Source organism: Amblyomma americanum, chromosome 4, assembly GCF_052857255.1.
Source record: "Amblyomma americanum isolate KBUSLIRL-KWMA chromosome 4, ASM5285725v1, whole genome shotgun sequence".
NCBI classification, from domain to species: Eukaryota; Metazoa; Arthropoda; class Arachnida; order Ixodida; family Ixodidae; genus Amblyomma; species Amblyomma americanum.
In genome coordinates this window covers 191,733,245-191,757,557 of record NC_135500.1, presented here as the reverse complement: position 1 = coordinate 191,757,557, position 24,313 = coordinate 191,733,245, and the positions used below count along the sequence as shown (strand labels likewise).

The following is a 24,313-nucleotide window of genomic DNA, read 5'->3' as shown; positions in this document are numbered from 1 at the left end:
GGGTGGATCATGCCCGAGAACGATCACGTGACTACTACGCGCGCACAGCTCGCGTCTCGTGGTGCTTTCGTCACTGCAGAGTGACGCGCGGTCGCAAGAAAAATTGGAGGACGCTTAGGCTTGGTCTTGAAGAGCAGGGGCCCTATTCTCAACACGCATGGCCGCCGTTCGGTGCCATATTGTCTCTCTGATTGGCTCATAGGGCGATCACGTGCAAGTCACGAGTTTCAAATTTGTGGCGCGAAACCGTCAGGCTTCGAAATCGCTTTCTGCTGTGACGTCAAAATGACGTGTCCTTGAAGACTGATTTTTAGCACAGTTATACTTGGTGTCGGGTTGGTAAATTTAAGTGTATGTGGAGGGGAAACGAAGCTACAGCTGGTATGGAAGAAAGTACTTGGCTCGTTTTAACAATTTTGAGAAAACAAAGTTCGTACTGTGAAGGGTTGCTTCCTAGAATGTGATTGGGCGGAGGAATGTCACGTGAATCACGTGATACGCAAGCATAATTCAGTGAAGTCAAAATGACTTTCAGTGACGCAAAGTAATTGCTGCCATTGCTGAAAAATACTGCGTTTGGCTGCCGTAATTTGGTACGGCCGCGAGGTGGTTGGATTACGGTATTACGAAAATGGCGGATACAACGCTGATTTATACGTCTGACTCCGCAGTTTGGTACCAATTTATTTGACGTGATGAATTATGGCAAGGTAAATCTTGATTTGAATGTAGAAAACTTTGAAACGGCTTTTTAAGGGCACTTATATAGTAACTATTAGTTCGAAGGACCGATACAAAGAAGGGTAAAATTTTTTATCGTCTCATGAGGTCTCTACGTACTTTTCTGCTTCAAACACTTTGCAGACGTTACTACGGCATCATCAGTGCACCGTCCCTTCCACGACGACGAAGGCGCGGAGGCACCGTGCGACGGTGTGTGCAATCGTATTTGAGGCAACAACAACGACGTTCGGAATAGCTAGAAGGCGAGGCTGCGGTGTCGCTTAGCAACGTCCCAGCCGACATACGGCATTTGGCATAAGACATATGGAATACAACATACGGCTGAAGTGCGCAACGAGCCGAAATATCTCGCTGGCTGGCGTAGCAAAGCTCTCGCTTTAAAAGAGACAGCAACCATATACCCCCTGTTACTTCACGGGTGCACCGGAAAGAGCTCTCTCTAGGTCCTCCGCTCTTTTTGTTTCAATATCAATGCTGAAGAGGGAACACGAATTTTCCCGTGACTCTAAAATAGAGGAGAAAGACGAGCCATTGCACTTGAACTGAAGCTCGCGGCGCCTCCACGATTGGGCCTTCCGGAAAGAAGACGAAGGGAAGTGGAGCAGTCTCCTGGTCGATGGGTGCCGTAGTGCTCCGGCTGCTACCACCGTTCTCCCAAGAGGCTTCCTCAGCGACGGCTTCGAATCCCAGTGCCATGAATACTGCTGCTACATCTGCGGGCCCTCCCCGAAGCCACGACAGGGGGAAAGACCAAGCGCCCTGCCTCTCGGCTTGGTTTACAGCCACGTCACCAAAAGGGGGAGTCGATGGCCGCCATGTTGCACAGCACCTCGTCCGGGGTCAGGTTTACGCTTCGATGCCAGCAACACTCCTCGGCTGTCCACTGCGTTCGCCGGTCGCCAACACGGCAGCCTACAGCTGCAAGCTGGTCCTGGTGGTGGTGATGGCTGCACACGGCGTTTCGCTCGGGCCGAGGAGGGATCGTCGGGTGGGCCTCGGGGCACAACACCCTGCTACTATGGCACGGAAGACCATGGCGAACATTTTGTTCGACCATGTCAACGCGTCCATTACCCCGGCTGGTGCCCATGTTTTGGCTGCGGCCCCGTCGTCTCGCCAGCTGACGTCTTCCTGGACGTCGTCGTGAGCGGGTGTGGCGAGCCCGCGTTGAGCTGAGCGGGCGACGAGTACCTGCTGCGCCTGCTGGGCTGGACGCCTTGCTCACATGACTACAAGACTGTTTTTTTATTTTTTAGTGTGTTCCTTATTATTATTCGCAAAATATGCTGTTTAGGTCTCACAGCTGCAAATTGTCACGAAATATTAAATACGAATGCAAATTTTTGTTTCACACATGAGTGTATCCTCTTCTGCCATTTCTGAGTGTACTAATTGATGAAGGCTTTATTATTAGCAATTAAAGCAGGCATGGATGGCGAATTAGACGGCCGGAAACTCTTAAGCCCCGGTGGCCTACGCGGCCGAGGGCACTACTGCCGTTTGAACGGCAGTTCCGCTGCCCGGTTGGAGCTGAAGGGTTAGAAGAACAGCGACGGCTGATCGCCCAGGCGGTTGACATGCTCGGCCTTGAAAATTATGGCCGAATAAATGTATACTACTACTACTACTACTTTTGCTGCTGCTACTACTACTACTACTACTGCTACTACTACTACTACTACTACTACTACTACTACTACTACTACTACTACTACTACTACTAGGAATACACTACAGTGCAGCTAGTGTAGTCAGTGTACGTAAAAATGGCTAGTGTAGCCAGTGTAGGTTAAAAAATTGCCCGAGTAGTAGTACTAGTATACCTTTATTCGGCCATAATTTACTGCCCGAGCATGTCAGTTTCCTGGGCGACCAGCCGTCGCTTTCTACACAGTGTAGCGAATATAGCATGGCTCCTTTTTTTCTTTGCCAGTGTAAAAAAATGTAGCTTCACTGACCTATACAAACGCATTGCTTTTACGCGTAGTGTAGCACGAGAACTACACTTTCCACACCGCTTTGTTTAGGGGTGTAGGCTACGAGACAAAAAAGAAGGCGCGTGTTTCAAACGCACACCGCCATTTTATGACGCTAAATGCCGCGATCGGTTGCTGCGCAGCCTGGCAAGTCTGCGAAGTTCATCCGCCTGAACGACGGATTCCAACGATTCCGCCGCGACTCGCGGCTGCGGCGGAATGCTGTGGCCACGACATCCAAACCTGGGCCGTCCAGCAGGTCTCGACGGCTCTTGAAAGACAAAGGCCGAGTGAAACCGACGGAGCGTTGCCCCTCGGGGCGACCGACCACGGGAGTAACACACGCTGGAGTTGAGTATAGAGACCATCCGCTTAGGAGACGTCAGGGCCCGCGCCGCGGCGCCATTTAGTCATGCATGGTGTCGTTCTGCAGGCGACTAAATAAAGTTTATTTATTTATTTATTTATTCAATACTGCAGGCCTTTACGGCCCAAGCAGGAGGGGCATACACTTGGCATCAGCGTATAGAACGAAGATAGCAAATAATAATTTCAAAACACTTGTTTTGAAGTCCTCCTCCTCCTCCTCCTCGACGACGGCAGCATTATCCGGGGCACCCAAGCGTTAAAGGCAATGGCAACCTTACCTTCTACGAAGGTGAAATCGACTGAAAGTGCGTGTTTTTGTCTCCTGGACGCTACTTCGCGTTTAGGTGAGCCGCGTTCGTTCAGTTGGTATCGGCGCTGGCGGACCCACACGAGAAATGTAAATTTGCATACAGGGTCATCTGCGTATCTATGTATGGTAGCGCGAAGCTCCCTACGCTTACAGTACCGTATTTCACGTGTGTGTATTAATACGGCGGCCTCTCAAAGGGATGGGGCAGCCCGCTGGCTTAGAGCAGAGAAACAGCCATCGAAAGTCGCACCCCATATGCCACGGAACACCGGTTTCAAAACAATTAGAACAATTAGAAGCAGCGCAGAACGCTGTTCTAGTCACGACAGAAGCATGGATGCTTTGTATTTTGTGCGAGGAACTCGTCGTCGACCCTTCGTCCGACGATGAACTTACTGTGCAAGAAAGTTAGCGACAGCTACGTGATATGTTCCATGCACCCACTGAGCAGATGATACAAATGTGTGTGTTGCGCTCCTTTTGAGTGTAAACAAAAATCTCCTTTGCATTTCTCTGCCCTAATATACGCAACGCAGAAACGTTTTGTAGGATATATTTCTTCATTTAATCTTATAGCCAACTACAACTCTAAACTTCAGAGGTTGTCGTCTGCTCACGAGGACGACTGTGCTTCGTAGCGCGCTATTGACTGACGCTCGTGCAAAAGATTGCAGTGCCTCACGTCATAGTTTTAGCCCCGCCCTCCACTCGCCTACACGAGCTTGCATGGTTAGCTCAGTGTAGGTTCAAACAATGGCCTTACTACTGGTACTACAGAGTGGGTTGTGGGCATGTGTTGGTATGCAGGTGGCGTCTGGCATGCTGATGGCCCTTGGACCGCATCTTGTGTCTCGCCGGGTACCTGCGGCAGTCCAGTCGGTAGGCTAGTGTTATTTCTCGTTAGTTGGTGTGCGTATCGTTGTAAGCACGCTTGGCATGCCCTCCTGCCTCTTCCCGGTAGGCTAATTCGCGGGCAGTGGTGAAGAAGGCAAGCCTGACGGCTGTCTTGGCCACCTCTGTGTCAATTGCGCGTTGTGTGCAACTAGTGAGGCGATACCGTTCCAGTCTGTCACCACCGCTCTCGTAACATGGCAGAGTCCGCCGCATCCTCGTATACTGCACTTTGACTCTTCTTTTGACGGCCTCTGCTCATTCTTTTGACGGCATCTCCCCCCCATCACACCTTCCCCGTCCCAAGAGGACTGGGAGGCGGCTCTGCTCGGCGGCCAGGAACTATCGGTCCAACAGGCCCTGGTTCGGCGGACCACCGCAGCGGTCAGGACCAATGGGGTCCTAGAATGAGGGTCTCCGCCTTTTATTGTAAGGGGCGAGACTCTCTAGGGGCCTCGCCCCGAGCACCTCTCTTTATATATAGCTAAATAAATGCTTTTCACCACCATCAATGTCTGCGTCTTCATGGTACCGTTCGGTGAATGTGTTTGCAACTTGCTTAAAATGGAGATTGGTTTTTGGGGAAACGAAATGCCGCAGTAGCTCTCCCAATTTTTTTGGATTCTAGAACATTTATTGCATCGAGAGCAAGTTGTAGAAGACACATACTAGATGGCCGTTAGCCCATGGCTGGTGGCGACCTCATTGGCCCGCTCGATTGCCCATGCTTGAATCTTAGGGCCCGAGCTGATCAGCACGGCCTCCTACCGCTCGGGAGAAGGGAGCGTTATCAACTCGGCCGGAGGCGGATCATTTGCGCAGTTCCACAGAATGTGGTTATATGTGGGCCTTTCATCACATTTATGGAATTGTGGGCCGTACTGGCCAGGGTACATGAGGGCAAGCATTGCCGAATTCAGAATGGAGCGTGTTTGTAGTCGGCGCCAGGTAACTTCCTGCGCTTTTGTTAATCAGGCAACTTCCGGCACTTTTGTCAACGATTTGTTGGGAGAGGGATATGCGCGCCTCTCCAGCCTAAAGTGATGAGTGATGTCATGAAATGAGATCAACCCGTCACTCGTGAAATTCGGGTCGGAGGGCGCGCTCACTGCCCGGTCGACGAAACCTCGGGCTTGCGAGTGAACCGCCTCGTTCCCTGGATTAGACGAGTGGGCCGGGACCCAGATCAGTTCAACTTCTCTAATCAGAAGGGGGGCGTTTTGAAGGATGCGGAGTGAGGTAGATGTGATACGGCCCCTCGCAAAATTGCGAATGGCTGTTTTGGAGTCGCTGAATATAATATCAGCACGCGTGTTCGCTACAGCTAAGGCTATTGCCGCTTCCTCCGTCGTCTCCGGGGAGGTGGTTTCTATCGACGGTGCCACCAACGGGGCGCCGTTCCCGTTCACCGCGACCAGTGCAAACGCTTTTCTCGGTATCTCGGTGGACACCTGAACCGCGCCGTAAGGGAAGGGATAAAGGAGCGAGTGAAAGAAGAAAAAAAGAAAGAGGTGCCGTAATGGTGGTTTCCAGAATTATTTCCAACATCTGGGGATCTTTAATATGCACTGACATCGCACAGCACATGGGCGCCTTTTGCGTTCCGCCTCCATCGAAACGCGGCCGCCACGGTCGGGTTCGAACCCGGGCACTCCGGCTCAGTAGAGCGCCCTAACCACGAGCCACCGCGTCAGGCCCACATGAAAGTCACGGTGCACATTCCTGGGAATTGAGGGGACCAGGAGGCGAGCTGGGATGGTCCGAGGACTGGTGGTTTTAAGCCGCGTCTTGCCTTCGGGGTGAATACCATCAGCTACAAATATCTGATGGAGTGTTTCTTGAAATTAATGAAGAATTCTATGGTATATTCCTCATCACAGCTCATACTTATGCTAATGCATTTGAACATTCATGTTAATATTGTTGCCCACATTAGGCGCTCTTTTTTACTAGATTTCACTTCATCATAGCAACTAAGTTCAACGTTTCCTACCCAAAAGTTACCCCTAGGCAGGAAAACCGCGTCAGACAGGTTCTTTCATTTCCTTTCTCCATTCTGCCTGCTATCCTTTATTTCCGCTGCCCCAGCTCAGATGCTTCAGTATCGATGGCAGATGCCGGGGCTAGCAAAAATCTTTTCCTTTCTTTTTACTATTATTTTAATAAGCAACCACTACCACCACCACCACCACCAGGTTACGGAAAGAAGGCAGCATCCAACTCGGGCCGATGTAATGGGCCCTCCAGGAGGCCACCTAGGTAGTGCTAGATTACGCTCGGGAGTGTGGCCTGGAATGCACTACAAACAATCAGAACTCTTACAGATTAGAAAGGATAGAAACTTAGGCGCGAACATGCAAATTTACGTTAACAACACCCAGATACTGGTGGTGGAGACGCTTCGCGTATTCGGATTACAAATTCATAACCGGGGTAATATGGCACGGCCTTCCAAAAAATAAAGTTTGCCTGTGAACAAATTAGTAGGATGATTGGCAGGGTATCCGGTAAGCACGGTGGACTTCTCGAAAAAGAAACCGTTAGCCTAGTTCAGGAGTTCATCGTCAGTCGCATGGTGTATTTGGCGCCGTACCTCAAGCTAAGGAAGAACGACCGCGGGAACCTCGACGCGATGATTCGGGCGGCGGTTAAAAAGGCGCTAGGACTCCCGGCCAAAGCGTCTACGGAGCGCCTGCTCCAACTTGGTGTCCACAACTCGGTGAAGGAGCTGATTCAGGCCCATAAAACAGGCCAAATTGCGAGGCTGTCGATGACCAGCGCCGGCTGACAAGTCCTCTGGGAACTCAATCTCGCGCTGCTCGCAACCACCGAACGCAGAGTCGACATGCCGGAGGCATGGAAAAATACTTTGTCAGTTAAGCCGCTCCCCAAGAATATGGATTGGGAGTATAATCAGGGAAGGCGTGAAGCCAGGGCAAAATTTATGCAAAATTACTACGGGAATATACTACGTCGATTCAGCGGGTCCACCCGAGGAGGGCATCTGCACCATTGCGGTGATGCACGAGGAAAGGCAGGTGAAAGGCTCTCGGTAAAAGCTAGTGACGCGCTAACGTTGGAGGAAGTGGTGATTGCACCGGCCGCCACCCACTCACCCACTCCGACGCAGCGTACATAATGTCGGACTCGCAGCAGGCCTGCTGAAATTACGTGCGGGGTAGGATAGCGCCCCTCGCCCGGAGAATACAATCGGCATTTGATAGCAATTAGTATTGAGTGATTAGTAAAAAAACAAATAGCACGGGTGTCCGGTCACCAGGGGGTTGAGGGGAACGAGGTCGCTCACGTGGCTGCCCGAGCGTACCTGCCTCCGGGTTTCACTCAATCTCTCGGTTCTGCCGCGGCAATCATACCAAACCCGCAAATCTCTCACACAGGTATTACAACCCATCTGCGCCTCCAAAGAAGAGTACTTCCGGGACACGCCAAGGGTCTCGACAGAACCGAGAAGTGCAACCTTAGACGGGTCAAAACCGGGTCTTTCTTTATTTTCGCTATACTAAAACACGTGGACCCTACATTCACGGACAGGTGCAAATACTGCGGGTAGCATACGGACCTGTACAACATGGCGTGGGCCTGCCAGTACAACACACATAAAGCCGTTATAAGTCAGCCAACTAGGGAGGCCTGGGAGGCGGCCCTGTCCAGCTCGGACCTGGAGGCCCAGTGGGCCCTGGTCCGGAGAGCAAGGGCAGCAGCGGTGGCCAATGGCGTCCCGGAACAGGGGCTGCTACCCAGCGCAACAACCATCCCCACGTCTCGTTCCCAAGTCAGTACAGTGCAGCAATAAATATTTTATCCTCCTACTACCCCCTATCACCTCATGGGTGCACTGGGAAGAGCTCTCTCTAGGTCCTCCGCTCTTTTCATTTCAATATCAATGCCGAAGAGGGAACACGAATTTTTCCGTGACTCTAAAATAGAGGAGAAAGACGAGCCATTGCGGCTGAACTGAAGTGTATTTGAATACACTTGAGCACTGGTTGAGCGCATTACACCTGAAGTTAAATGTTGGCAAGTGCGCTACTCTTGTTTTCCCTCTATTCACTCCTGTAGTGGTCTCTCTCACTTGCCAGTTAAAAATAATACCGCAGGTTCAATCCCTAAAATACCTAGGGGTCATTTATGACAACAAACTCACCTGGCGACCTCACATTGACCATGTCGCGGCGAAAGGGGCTCGTGCCGTGGGTATGTTACGGAGATTATGTCATCACCGGTACGGCATGCGCAGAGATGCGCTATTAATGATCTACATAATGTATGTCAGGCCAATTTTAGAATTTGGATCAGTGTTGTTTTCAGGCTCGGCTACATATAAACTTCGCCCTCTCGTCCTTTTAGAGAGGGAAGCACTTCGCATGTGCCTCGGCCTTCCAAAATGTGTGGCTATCAATGTGCTGTACCTTGAAGCCCGCATTCCGTCTCTCTTATCACGACTTCAATTTTTAACTGTGCAAACTTACCTCAGGATCTATGAATCCCATTTCCACCGTTCCCAAAGCATTTTCTGTTCTCAGCCGACCTCCTTTTTTGGTGTCCCCTGGTCTCGTTTCAATTCCCCTCAGGTAGTGTTTGTGCAAAGATTACTTCAGCCTTTAGATGTAAACATTTATGATATCCTTCCTGCGCTTCGGAATGGGCCCACTATCCACATTGTTTTCGACGACATATTCCCAAAAAATGCAAAACTTTTGCCACCGAGTATTCTAAATGGCCTTCTAGAAGATCATCTGAGGACCCTACCAACCGATATAGCAATAGCCACTGATGCATCGCAATGCAATGAAAAAGCAGGTGTGGGAATATTTTGCTCCCAGTTAGACTGGTCCTTTTCTCTGCGCCTTCCAGATTTCACCCCTATTTTTCAAGCAGAGTTTCTAGCAGGTGTACTTGCTCTACGCAAGCTAGACCCCTGTATTACAGCAGTTGCAGTAATTACTGATTCTTTATCTTTGTGTTCGTCCCTCGCTGCACAGGTTGACGGTCCCATTTTATCAACTTTCTTATCCCTACTTCCTCCGCATTTGAGCCTTGTTCATTTAGTATGGGTTCCCGGCCACAGCAGTGTGACAGTAAATGAGATTGCTGATAATCTCGCAAAGGCTTCCCTCAGCGGCCCCGTGTTGCCAATCATCCCGGCTACAGCCTACATTACAGCATCTAGATTTCGGCGACGTGCGTTTTTAAGCACGCAAGACACATCACTTTTAACATCGGCGGATTATGAGCACCTTAAATATTATTGGAACCGGAAAATTTGTTGCTCTTGGCAGCTTGAAGTATCACTGACGAGGCTACGCTGCCGCATCCCCCCTCTAAATTTCTATTTACACAAGTCGGGTTTGGTGCTCTCTCCCCTTTGTGCATTTTGCCGTGAGCCAGAATCCATGGAACATTTTTGGCTGTATTGTCGCCGATTCAACTCACTGAGAAAAAGGTTGCTGGAGGAGCCCTTGCAGCATCTTGGCCTTAGTTTGAGCAGCCCGCTCTTGCTATCATTTGGCGCCACCACATTTGGGTTCAGCCACAGATCTGCACCGCTGTTCAAAATTTCCTGATAGAATCTCACCGACTGCCTTGCTAAGTGTTTCAACCTTTTCTTTTCTATCAATTATTACATTTTGACTAAATAATTAATATTTAATCACTCTCTTTATTATTATTCCTAAAATTTAAAAATCAAAACACTCATCCCTTTTCTGTTCATGACGAAAAATTCACCGGTGTTATGCTCCCACGTGCTTTTCCTTTTTGTTAACTGAGTTCAGTTGAATAGCCACCCGATTCTTGGCCGATCCCCCAGTGTGGGTATGTGCCATCTTTTGATAGGCTAACAACAACAACAACAACTGAAGCTCGCGGCGCCTCCACGATTGGGCCTGCCGGAAAGAAGTCGAAGTGAGTCTCCCGTAAGTCAAGTACGTCAAGAAAGTACGCTGTTCTCCTCCTGGTGGGTGTTCGCTGACGTGTCCTTGCTGGCCGCTGCTGTTCTGTGCTTCTCCTGGTGGTTCCGGCTTGTTCATCATTGGTGAGCCCGTACTACGTTGGGGGGTTTTGGCCAAGGCGTAGGTGACCCGGCGGCGTTCGTAGAGTTCATTGGCGTTGGCAACTTTAATAATAATAATTGGTTTTTGGGGAAAGGAAATGGCGCAGTATCTGTCTCATATATCATTGGACACCTGAACCGCGCCGTAAGGGAAGGGATAAAGGAGGGAGTGAAAGAAGAAAGGAAGAAGGAGGTGCCGTAGTGGAGGGCTCCGGAATAATTTCGACCACCTGGGGATCTTTAACGTGCACTGACATCGCACAGCACACGGGCGCCTTATGCTGTGCGATGCCAGTGCACGTTAAAGATCCCCAGGTGGTCGAAATTATTCCGGAGCCATTCACTACGGCACCTCCTTCTTCCTTTCTTCTTTCACTCCCTCCTTTACTTTGCAATAATTGGTTTTTGGGGAAAGGAAATGGCACACTATCTATCTCATATATAGTTGGACACCTGAACCGCCCTGTAAGGGAAGGGATAAAGGAGGGAGTGAAAGAAGAAAGGGACAGAGAGGTGCCGTAGTGGATGGCTCTGGAATAATTTCGACCACCTGGAGATCTTTAACGTGCACTTACATCGCACAGCACACGGCCGCCTTAGCGTTTTGCCCCCATAAAAACGCAGCCGCTGCGGTCCGGGTCGAACCCGAGAACTCCGGTTCAGTAGCCGAGCGCCCTAACCACTGAGCCACCACGGCTGGTTAAAAAAATGACAGTGGCTTAGCTCGGCTATGCCAGGATATATGTAGAGAAAGCAAATGTGAAACTTCCCGGTTGGCCTTGTTCACATATTCCACAACGTATGAAGCACAGGCATAATCGGTTTCTTGAGCCCGCCGCTGAAGTCTCTTGGTCGCATTCCATCACTCATCACGGGCCTGTCTTCTGTGAAGCAGGACTCAGGTCTCTCCTCCGGCTGCTAAACGTGCCTGTCTCGCGGCGGCATATTCACGGCGGCGTTTAGCCAGTCGTTCGGCGCGTTGTTCGTCTGTTTCCGGGGTGATTCGTTTCTTATTCATCTCGTTCCGCTGTCGATTTCAGGCTTCCTCCAGCTTATCAGAATTTTCGCCGTCCATATATACTGTCGCCTCAACTGTGGTTGCGGCGCACGCCAGTTCTCCTCTTCAATCCTCTGACATCTTATCACACATGCGACGCAGCTGTCCAAGCGAGCGGAGACGAGCGCAATGACGAGGAACGCGGTGTCACGTCCTACCAAACAGCGGCGGTGGCGAGCGGCGCGTTGTGACGCCATTGCAGATGGTGCGGCGAGTGCGCGAAGCACAGTAACCTTCTGCGGCGAGGCGCGCGTTGTGACGTCACGGGCCTCGATGGCGTACCGCGACCGCGAAATCGCGAGTTTGCGGCCAATAAAGCGTTCGCTTTAAAAGGCCGTTCATTTTCACGAAAGGAAAAGCGCACAACCGGCTCCGTGGAGACCTCAATTTCGCTTTCACGTACGTGGCGTTGGTATCCAACTGCAAAAGTCTGCTTTGATTGCGTTTCGCACACTGGATAGGCAGCGCGCCCTCCCTGCCATTCTAGCAGGTGGCATGCAGTTAATTAGAGAGTTTTAGTTTCACGTACGTAGAGGGTTCACGTACGCAAACGTGAGAAGTCTACGTAGCCTCCACGCAGGTGGTTTGAAACCCTTATAGTTACACGTACGCGAAACACGCCGCGCGTTACGCCTAGCGCCATCTACTAAGAAACACAGACACTGGTTGTAGCCAAAATCATCTAAGACAAGTCATTAAGCGAAGCCATTCATAGCGAGACCGTTGCTATGACGACGACCAACGCTACTTCGTCAGGCTTAGCAGCTGAAAAATCGCCCTTCTGTCTGAAAAACAAAAGCTATTTGTCGCTTGAAACCTTATGCGAGGGTAAGAATGGGCAAATCGAAGGCGAATACAACAGTTTAGAACACGATATCGCCTCGAGGGATTAGCGACGAAGCTGTTATCGCTGTGAAGCGGCGGGCAGGGCGCCGCCATGTTTGTCAACGCTGCGTACGCAAGCAACGCAAAGACCGCAACGTAAAAATCCGAATCTCACGTACGTACGTGAGACTCGCGCACACCCTTTGCGTTCTGCGCATGCGCACTGGTCACCCGTAAGAGCTCTACGTACGTGAAGCCTCTACGTACGTGAAACTAAATCTCTCTAATGGTTGATCGCGAGAGACTGAGCACCAAATGAACGCTGACCGGCCGCGGTGGCTCAGTGGTTACTGCGCTCGGCTACTGATCCGGAGTTCCCGGGTTCGAACCCAACCGCGGCGGCTGCGTTTTTATGGAGGTAAAACGCTGAGGCTCCCGTGTGCTGTGCGATGGCAGTGCCCGTTAAAGATCCCCAGGCGGTCGAAATTATTCCGGAGCCCTCTACTTCGGCACCTCTTTCTTCTTTAACTCCCTCCTTTTCACCTTCCCTTACGACGTGTTTGAGGTGTCCGCCGATATTTGAGACAGATACTGCACCATTTCCTTCCCCCAAAACCAATTATTATTATTACTATTAATGAACGCTGCATCCTAGCTATATCTGCAGTGCCGCATGTCACCCACAATGATGTCAGCGCTAATGCATTCAGGCGACATCTGTCTCTCTCAGTTATGCGCCTAGAACATTACCAACGCCAATGAACGCGACATCTTTTGCTTTGTATATCCTGGATTAGCTCAGCTAATCAATTTGATTAATTTAAAACATTACTTTTTCCTCCCTCACGTTCGCGTCGGCACTAATCTGTGGCACCATTCTGATTTTGGAATTCCTTAAAGGGGGCTGGCGCGAACGCCGAGCCCCACTACCAAAAATTACATGCCCCATCTACTCCGATTAGGAGTAGTGGCGTGCTTCAGCCCGCCGCAGTGCAATGGCAGGCCTCAACACGGACCTTGCTGATCGCCGGAGACTCAGCACCAGGTAAGTATGCGAAAGATCGACTGAAATCGGACGTCATGCGATTCATACCTCTTTTCTGTACCAGTGGCCAATACTGTTCTTATGAAGTTCGTTTTTCCGCATTAGGCGCAATTCTGCTAAAAAAAGCAACAGCGGGACGGGGATGGACAGCAGACAGGAAGTAGTAACTGAAGTTACCCTAATAAATGATTTTAACAACAAGAAACAAAATAAATTATGTGTTAGATGTGTTCGCACCTTGCAACGAAATCGAGTTGCGCGTTGGGCAGCGTCCATGTAATTGGCAGCTACCCGTCTGCGTGTGGCCCGGGGAACGACGGGTGCGTCACGGAATCGCGACGAGTGATGTGTGTGACGGATGCGGTGCAGTGGAAACACAAGAACACCTGCTCCTTCACTGTGCCGCGTTCGCCGATGCTCGTCGCGATATGCTCGCGGCCTATAGGGCGTAAGGCATACTACCAGACTCCACCAAGACGCTATTGTGGCCGCAGGGCAGTGCGCGCACTCGTGAGCGGACTTTGGTGAGCCTCTGTGCATTCCTCGAACACACGGGCTTGACGTCCCGTCTGTTCTCCGTCAGGTAGTTACACGCAGTGACCGAACGCTCCGCGAGTTCTACCTTGAACGATTAATAACTGGACGCCCCACTCCAGTTGCAGCCAACACAGTGCTGTGCGCGTGTGTGATTTAATTCCTCTAAACTGAACTAATCACGCGCACAACCTGAACACATTTTTTATTGTGTAAATAGTTTGTACATATTACTTCTCCCCCTATTCTCTCTTCCTGTCCCCTCACCTCTTTCATTTCATTTCTCCATTCTGCCTGCTATCCTTTATTTACGCTTCCCTAGCTCAGGTGCTTCAGTATCGATGGCAGATGCCGGGGCTAGCAAAAATCTTTTCCTTCCTTTTTACTATTATTTTAAAAAACCACTACCACCACCACCAGCTACCCGTCTTCCAGCTTGTTTCAATTGAATAAAAAATATTTTTTTTGAAAATTGGTTTTTGGGGAAAGGAAACGACGCAGTATCTGTCTCACATATCGGCGCACACCTGAACCGCGCCGTAAGGTGGTGGTGGTGGTGGTAGTGGTTTTGGTGGTGGTAGTGGTGGTAGTGGTGGTGGTGGTAGGGTAGGGATAAATGAGTGAATGAAAGAAGAAAGGAAGAAAGAGGTGCCATAGTGAAGCACTCCGGAATAATTTCAACCACCTGGGGATCTTTAACGTGCACTGATATCGCACAGCACATGGACGCCATAGCGTTTCGGCTCCATCGAAACGCGGCCGCCGCGGTCGGGTTCGAACCTGGTAACTCCGGATCAGTAGCCGAGCGCACTAACCAGCTAAGCCACCACGGCTACCCCGAACTGTCAATACGCCTTAAATAACGCGCCGTAACCGCTGAGCCACCACGGCTACCCCGAACTGTCAATCCGCCTTAAAGAGCCTACCCACCGCGGTGGCTCTGTGGTTAGGCGCTCGGCTACTGATCCGGAGTTCCCGGGGTCGAATCCTTCCACGGCGGCTGCGTTTCGATGGAGGCGAAACGCTAAGCCGCCCGTGTGCTGTGCGATGTCAGTGCACGTTAAAGATCCACAGGTGGTCGAAATTATTCCGGCGCCCTCAACTACGACACCTCTCTCTTTCTTCTCTTGGTCCCTCCTCTATCGCTTCGCTTACGGCGCGGATCAAATGTTAGTCGAGATGTGAGACAGATACTGCGCCATTTGCGCCATTTGAAAATTTTTTCGGGGGAAACCCCCCAAATTTTTCCCTTTTTCTGACATCGTACCACACACTGGCGCCTTTTGCATTTCGACTCAATTTAAACGCGGCCGCAATGGCCGGGTTCGAACCCGGCTACACCGGCTCAGTAGCTGAGCCCAGTAATTGAGCTTCTGTTGTTGTTGCGACTTCAGGAAGAATGAAAATATTTGGAGGACGCTTAAGCTTCGCCTTTAAGAGCAGGATGCGACAGCGTGTTGAAGCATTTATTTATTTTATTTATTAGTTACCTGCATCGCCAAGGAATCCACGGAACGCCATCGTCCTTCGGTGCGACCCCTTGCCCGGACAATTTAAGGCCAAAGTCACACCAGCGCGACCGCCTCGCCCGCCTCCTGCACACCACCACACAACAACAAGGAAAAGACGCCGTTATCAAGAGCCTGGAAGCCAAGTATCTGCCGGACACGCCAACGGAAATCCACCCGCCGTACGGGGGGCTGCCCAACGCGTGGCTCGACCGAGACATTACCGTGTCAGAGGTACGAGTAGCGCTGCACGAGCTCAACACCCGCTCAGCAGCCGGCCCCGATCTCGTTACCAACAAGATGCTACGAAACCTCGACAATGCATCGATCGAGGCACTAACCCGTTACTTCAACGAATGCTGGCGTTCGGGCAAGCTCCCCGGACAGTGGAAAACGGCAAGAACAATCCTGATCCCGAAACCGGGCAAACCACCGGACATCGGCAACCTGCGTCCCATCTCGCTTACATCCTGCGTGGGCAAGGTGCTGGAGCACGTGGTGGCCAACCGGTGGCAGGAATACCTGGAGAAGGAAGGCCTCTATCCGGACACGATGATCGGCTTCCGACACAGACTCAGCACACAAGACGCCATGCTACAACTAAAACAAGAAATCATCGACAACAAGACACAAGACAGCAAACTAATTCTGGGGCTCGATCTACAAAGCGCATTCGACAGTCAAACACTCAGCCATATTAGCACAAGTATCACGACTCAACATGGGGTTAACGAGCTACAATTACATCCAAGACTTCTTTACCAACCGCACGGTGGAACTGCACGCCGGAGACCTCAGACTCCCCGAACGCAAGCTCGGTAGCACGGGTACCCCGCAGGGTTCGGTCATCTCGCCGTTGCTCTTCAACCTCGTTATGATCGGGGTAGCGAGGGCAGTAGCGGGGACCGGCGTCCGGCATACGATCTACGCCGACGACATTACCCTGTGGGCGGCCGGCGGCACCGACGCCAGCATCGAGCAACAGCTACAAGCCGCGGTTACCGCCATCGAGCAGCACCTTGACGGCACCGGCCTAGTGTGCTCGCCCGCCAAATCCGAGCTGTTCGTCCTCACACCATTACGACCGGGACGGAAACGCGCTCCCCCTCGGGAGTGCGATCACATCAAGATCATGACCGCATCGGGGCAACGCATCCCCGAAGTTCCCAAGATCAGAGTCCTGGGCCTGCTGCTAAACAAGAGCGGCCGCAACGACGAGACCATCAACAAACTTACCACCAAGGCAATGGACGCCATCCGGCTCATACACCGAGCCTCGACACGACGGGCGGGCATGCGTGAAGACAGTCTCGTGCGCCTCGTCCAGTCGTTCGTGATCAGTCACATCGCCTACGTTGCGGCCTACCTCAACTGGCAGGTCACTGACAGGAACAAGATCAACACGCTGATCAGACGGGCTTACAAGACGGCTCGGCTCCTGCAGCTCGGCGTCCATAACACCCTAGAAGAAATAGCCGAGGCGCAGCTCACCGCGCAAATGGAGCGCCTCTCTACCACCAAGACGGGGCGCAATATACTGACATCCCTGGGTTACAACCCCCGAACCCCCAGCCGGCAACCATGCGAGATCAGCGAGGAGGCGCGGGCTCACATCCATGTGGACCCCATCCCGAAGAACGTGCACCCCGAATACAACCAAGAACGGCGGCAGGCACGGGCCCAGGCCCTCATCGAGAAACACGCCCAAGACCCGCACGCCCGGTACGTGGACGCAGCGGAATACAAACGAGAAGGCTTCGCGGCAGTGGTCGTTGCGGCGGCTACCGGCACCACGACAACGGCAGCGAGCGTGCGGTGCACGGACGCCACAGACGCCGAGGAGGTTGCCATCGCTCTGGCGATCTCCGAGGCCGAGTGTCACACCGTGCTCAGTGACTCGAGGAACGCCGTGCGCAACTTTGCCAAGGGGCGAGTGAGCGCGCCGGCGGCCGCCATCATCGGCAAGCTCCAGCCCCAAGACCGCCGCAGCACCATCCGTATCAAGTGGTTCCCGGCGCACGCGGGCGAGTGTGCATCCTCGCCGAACCACAACGAGACGGCCCATTCGGCGGCGCGAGCGCTTACCCTCCGCGCCCCCGAGAGTGACCGTTCCGTGTGGTGGTTCGAAACCAAGGACCGCGTAACCAGTTATGGCGAAGTTACCATGTGTTACCGCCTAGCTCGACGGACAATGCCGCCTCCCCACCCGGCACTCAGTCGGGAGGAGGCCGTCATCCTAAGACAGATACAGACCGGGTCACTCCTCGCCCCGGCAGTGCTACACGTACTTCACCCAGAACTCTATCCGAGCGATGTGTGCAATGTTTGTGCAGCTGGTCCGGCGGACCAATGGCACATCATGTGGGACTGTGCCAGGTTCCCGACCGAGGCTACCTCCAGGATATACCCGCCCGAACTTCAAAGTGCAGTGCAGTCTGCAGACAAGGACATTCAACTATGGGCCGTCCAGCAGGCCCGGGGTGCGCTCGAAAAGCACTAGCCTCACGACCCACCACAAACGGGCCGAACGGGGGTAGTGCAGAGGAGGGCATAACCCCGGGTCGACGCTTGGCCAACGTCACGACGCGTCAAACCGTCGGTTGCCGGCATTTTCAATAAAGTTTTTCCTACCTACCTACCTAGAAGACTGTGCGAGTTGGTAAGTACTGATTTATTGCGATGAAAAATCGCTCATTTTAAAGGAATTTCCTGCCTGCGCACCCACCCTACAGACAATACACTTCGCGCACCACATGATGACATGCCTACTATAACGATAAAAACTTGTACTCCTTTTCAGTGATAATCACAGACGGCTCGCTGACGCATTTCTGCTTATTCTTTCTGATCATGAATGCCTCCAATAGCTCACGCTCACGTTTAGATTTCCCCCGCCCGATAATGCTGGCAATGTGAAAACTAGGAGAACATTTGCAGTCCTTTACATGTAAGGCTAGATTGCTGCCTGTGCCTGTGCCCAAAGTTGTGCGATGTTGCCTCAGGCGCTCATTTAGGCGCCCAAACCTTTGCAGACATGCGCAGAACTGGTGTTTGCAACACGAAACACCAGACTATGTTCACCACTTGCGCAGTGGGCGTGGTGTATTCAATCCCATTGTCATGCGGGAAAATCTACATAGGCCAAACTGGAGCATGCCTAAATGAGCGCCTGAGGCAACTTCGCACAACTTTGGGCACAGGCACAGGCAGCAATCTAGCCTTACATGTAAAGGACTGCAAATGTTCTCCTAGTTTTCACATTGCCAGCATTATCGGGCGGGGGAAATCTAAACGTGAGCGTGAGCTATTGGAGGCATTCATGATCAGAAAGAATAAGCAGAAATGCGTCAGCGAGCCGTCTGTGATTATCAGTGAAAAGGAGTACAAGTTTTTATCGTTATAGTAGGCATGTCATCATGTGGTGCGCGAAGTGTATTGTCTGTAGGGTGGGTGCGCAGGCAGGAAATTCCTTTAAAATGAGCGATTTTTCATCGCAATAAATCAGTTGTAAGTCCAGCGTTGTGGTGTGTGCCTCCTTTGTTCTTGTCTTGCGTCTATTTTCGCTGGTTCCTTTTCTATGCAATATGAACCAACTAGCCCAGCAGTTTGCACTCCTGGTAAGTACTCATACTGAAAAACAGCGCACACAATACAGGGACGAAGTTGTCGTTTCTTTTCTTCGTCCCTGTATTGTGCGTTGTTTTTCAGTGTCAATTTAAGGAATAGAACATATCTTAGTGGACACTTGAACCGCGCCGTAAGGCAAGGAAAATGAAAAAAAATTAAGGAAAGGAAAGGATGCCTGCCTCACATACCTCTGTGGACACCCGAACCACGCCGTATGGGAAAGAAAATGAAATGAAAATTGATTTCAAGGAAAGGAAGTGACGCGTCTAATAACATATCTCTTTTTCGGGCGCAGTGGGGCCGTGCGGGCACGCAGGAATCACGCGGTGAGCGGCGAACGCGCACATCCAAAGCGCTTTCACCACGAAGCTTGCGGCTTGCTGCCCGTTCGTTCGGCGCGGATGCTATGCTTGCTTTCGTGGAGTCGGGTTTGTCGAGAACGATGTGCCGACGAACCACGACTGCAACTTGAGTCCCGCGAGTTTCGGCAAGGCGCCTGGCAGCGCTTCTACGTGGTTTGCCGCTCCGCGCGTCCGTTTCTGCGTACCTAGCAGAGCAAGTTGTCTAACGGGCAAGGCGTCGCGCCGAACGGGCATGGCGTTCCGTGGACCCCCTGGCACTGCTGCAACGCTGTCGCGTTCTACTCTTGTTGTTGTTGTTGCCTTGGTGACATGGCACATACCCACGACGGGCAATTGGCCAGGGTTCAGTGGGGAGACCCCATAGAGTAGGGTAAACTGTTGTCAAGCTAATGATTGTGCCTTGGGTGAAATTAAAGGCGAAGCTTCAGCGTCCTCCAATTTTTCAGCCGCGTCATGCCTTCGGGGTGAATCTCATCAGCTAGAAATAGCTGTTGGAATGTTTCTTGAAATTTCTGAAGAATTCTGTAGTATTCCTCATTCGCAGTTAATACAGTAATTCACTTGAACATTCATGCTAACGTTATTGCCCACATTAAACGCTCTTTTTACTAGATTTCACTTCAGCGTAGCTAGCAAGTCCAACTTTTCTGATCCAAAAGTTGCCCCTAGGCAGGAAAACAGCGTCAGACAGGTCACGAAAAAAAAGGCAGCAATTAACTACCCTCGCGGGTGCACCGGGAAGAGCTCTGTATAGGTCCTTCGCTCTTTTTATATGAATATCAATGCAGAAGAGGGAACACGAATTTTTGCCTGAATAAAAGAGAGGAGAATGACGAGCCATTGCCAGTGAACTGAAGTTCGCAGCGCCTCTACGATTGGGAACAGCTCCAGAGCGAAGACGAGGGATTGGCTAAGTATTGGGTGGCTGGTCCTGTTTGCTTTTTACCCTGTGCCTTTGCACCTTTTTTCTTGTGTGGACAACGCACGCGGTGAGTTTGTAAATCTGAGGTAATGTTTACGCAGTCCCCCGGCCAGGGGAGCTCCCCCTGGTCGGCTTCCCTACCGCCTTATGAGATGCCTCTGGAAGCTTTTCAACGCTCCGGCGTCCGCAGCATTCCTGTGGCGCTGGTGCCAGTGGATGGTGGCGCTACCAAAATTAACAATCCACGGCCTGTTCGAGCTGCTCTCCTGGCGGCCACTTCACTTTATGAGGCAATCACTGAGGTAAGGCAGTTTGGACGTGGCGGGATTCTGTGCCGTTCACCAGACTTGTCCTGCGTAAAGGATGTTCTAAACTGCTCTTCTTTTGGGTCTCTTCCGGTCAACAGCTTCATTCCGTCTCATGTGGCCTGGACGAAAGGTTTGGTTCGTGGTGTGGACTCTTGCTTGTCTCCAGTTGAGACCCTCGACCTTCTCTCTGCAGCGGGTGCTGCGGTGTATCGCTGTAACGGGAGGTGAACAATGAGCGGGTGCCAACGGAAACGGTTATTGCTACTTTTGCGGGTACTGCCTGCCCCTCAGAAATAAAAGCATGGCCCCTAATCTTCCGCGTAGATACCCTTCCGTCTAAACCACAGCAGTGCAGCAATTGCTGCTGATATGGTCATAGTGCTCGTGGCTGCAAGTCCACTTTGCGCTGTTGCAAATGCGGCAATGCCCATCCATCAAATTTATGGTCTGATCACAACGAGAAGTGTTCCGTTTGTGGTGGATCTCACGCTGCAAATTCCATGGATTGTCCTTCTCGGTATCATGAATTGCAAATTCTATACATAACCGACCGCAAACGCTGTTCGCGGCGCGAGGCAATATCAGAAATTAGAGAGCTCACGGCTATGCAGGTGTGTCAGCCCGTTCAGGAGTGACACTATAGTCGTCTATCTCTCAGGCAATAGTGACTGCTGTGGAAGCCTCTATGGCTAAGATGGTTGACAGGATAGTGTCCACTGTCGCAGAGTGCATGTCTAATGCTCTGGAAACGCAGATTACCCAGGCCATGCAAATTGCAATGACTTCTGCCATGTCAGCCATGCCTTCGTTAATGACCCAACATTCCTTGCCTGAGCAGTCTCAGCGCCAGGAACACGTTACTACTGTTTCTTCACTTCCTAGGTCCACTATTTCAGATAATGCTCCAATTATTCATGACGCAGAGATGGTGGATTCAGATACGCGAATCCTCAAAAGCAGTGGATCCCCCATGTCTAACCCTTCTTCTCCACATCCTCAGCCGAAAAAAAAAGAAGCAACAGATTGACTCTAAGCCAAAAGAAACTATTTTAGGGCAGGCAGTTGCTGCTGCCCAGATTTTTCGACCATAGGGGTGTCAAGAGTTCTCCAGTGGAACTGTCGGTCACTTCTTTCAGCTTCAACAGACTTGCTGTACTTTATATCTCAACATAATCCAGACATAATTATTTTACAAGAAACTTGGCTTACATCTGAAAAAGGCGGGTTACTTATATTATTTTCTTCTAAATTTTCTCACAGGGCTAAGACCAGGGTTAAGAGTTTGTGGACCGCAAAAATATCCTTAGTCTCTATCAAATTGGTTTCCGTCAAAAATGTTCCATATGGAATGCTCACACCGATCTTGAGAGTCGTATTCTTCTTGTGCGGCACCATAAAATGCATGCTGCGTTGGTGACATTACATGTAGCCAAAGCTTATGACAGCGTAGAACACTACATAATATTGTAAAGATTACATGCTCTGCAGTTTACGAATTACCTACTTGCGTGGATATCTGCGTTCTTTGAAAACAGAGTTTTTTTGTATACTAAATGGTGTCAATTCTGGAAGATTAAACAATTCAGAAATGTTCCCCAAGGGGCAGTCCTGTCGTCTGTGCTCTTTAAAATTCTAATGAGCTCTCTTCCCAGTTATCGACACATTCGCACGTACGTCTATGCGGACGACATTGCATCTTTCACTGCAGCAGCTGACATTCAACCTATGTGCGCCTGCAATCGTACCTGAATTTGCTTGAAAGTTCGTTGTGTGACTTACGTCTCACCTTAAATGTAAACAAGTGCGCTGTACTTGTTTTTCAAATGAAAGATCCTGTTCATCTGTCTCTCATTTACCAGCGACAAAATATTCCTCAAGTTAAGTCATTAAAGTAGCTTGGTGTCATTTACGATGACAGCCTCACGTGGCGCTCTCACATTAACAATGTTGCAGCGAAAGGGGCTCATGCTGTGGGCATGTTGTGTATACAAAGTAATCCCCGGTCTGGAATGCAGAGATGCACTTTTGCTAATTTATGTTTTGTATGTCCTACCATAGAAGTGTACAACAGTATAATCTTACCGGTACTCACCTACGGGGCAGAAACGTGGAGGCTAAAGAAAAGAGTTCAGCTTAAGGACAACGCAGCGAGCCATGGAAAGAAAAATGACAGGTGTAACGTTAAGAGATCGGAAGCGGGCAGAGTGGGTGAGGGAACAAACACGGGTTAATGACATCCTAGTCGAAATCAAGAGGAAGAAATGGGCTTGGGCAGGGCATGTAATGCGAAGGCAAGATAACCGCTGGTCCTTAAGGGTAACGGAGTGGATTCCAAGAGAAAGTAAGCGGAGCAGGGGGCGGCAGAAGGTTAGGTGGGCGGATGAGATTAAGAAGTTTGCAGGCAAAGGGTGGATGCAGCTGGCAAAGGATAGGGTTAATTGGAGAGACATGGGAGAGGCCTTTGCCCTGCAGTGGGTGTAGTAAGGCTGATGATGATGATGATGATGGTGATGATGATGATGATGATGATGATGATGATGATGATGATGATGATGTCCTACCAATTTTAGAATTTGGATCTGTGCTGTTTTCTGGTACGCCTGCTTACAAAATTCGTCCGCTCGTTCTTTTGGAGCGGGAAGCGCTTCGGTTGTGCCTTGGCCTCCCCAAATGTGTGGCCAATAACGTGCTTTACATTGAAGCCCGTATTCCTTCTTTATCATCTAGATTTCAATTTGTAACTGTTCAGACGTACCTAAGGATATATGAATCAGATTTACACCGCTCCTTGTCTGTTTTTTGTTGTCAGCCGACTTCCGTTTTTGGAGTCCACTGGCCTAGATTTTATACCCCGCAGGTAGTTATGGTACAAAATTTGCTTGATCCTTTAGATGTTCTTTTGTATGACATCCTTCATATAAAAAACAGTGGGTCCTCTGTATAAATTGTCTATGATGACATTTTCCTGGAAAACGGTAAGCAATTGCCACCCCGCATTTTAAATGGTTTATTCGAATACCATTTACAAAGCATACCTATTAGCTTAACGAAAGCTACTGACGCCTCACATTGTGATGAAAAGGCAGGGAGGAGAATATATTGCCGCTTCTAGATTGGTGTTTTTCTGTGCGGCTTCCCGACTACGCCCCAATTTTCCAAGCGGAGTTTCTGGCGGTGGTGCTTGCTCTTCGAAAATTAGAGCCAGCTTTCTCTTCAGTGGCTGCCATTACAGACTCTCTTTCTTTGTGTTCGTCCCTTGCTTCGGCTGTGGATTCGTCAATCTTAAACACCGTCCATTCATTACTCCCTCCGCATTTGAGCCTCGTTCACATGATATGGGTGCCAGGTCATAGCGGTGTGAAAGCCAATGAAGTTGCGGACTGCCTGGCAAAGGCGTCCCTCAATGGCCCCGTGCTACCTATCGCTCCGGCTACAGCGTACGTCACAGCAGCGAGGTTTCGAAGACATTGTTAAGAATGACAATTGGCTCTCTTTTAAGATCTGATGATTAGCTGCACCTGAAGTATTCCTGGAGTAGGTAATCATGCCATTCACGGCAGCTTGAGGTATCTTTATCAATGCTCTGCTGCCGGATCCCACCCTTAAATTTTTATTTGCACAGGTCTGGGTTGGCGCTTAATCCCGTCTGCGTATTATGTGGTGAGCACGGAACCATAGACCATTTCTTGTTGTTTCGCCGGTACACCGTGATGAGAAGACGGTTTTTAGAGAAACCACTACAACAGCTTGACCTTTGTTTGA

The 24,313-nt window shown here is 50.7% G+C and overlaps 1 pseudogene; it reads right to left on the bottom strand.

Moving 5' to 3' along the window:
- Positions 1–13,143: 13,143 nt before the first annotated feature.
- On the bottom strand, positions 13,144–13,298 carry LOC144130676 (U1 spliceosomal RNA; annotated as a pseudogene).
- Between the last annotated feature and the right edge of the window lie 11,015 nt (positions 13,299–24,313).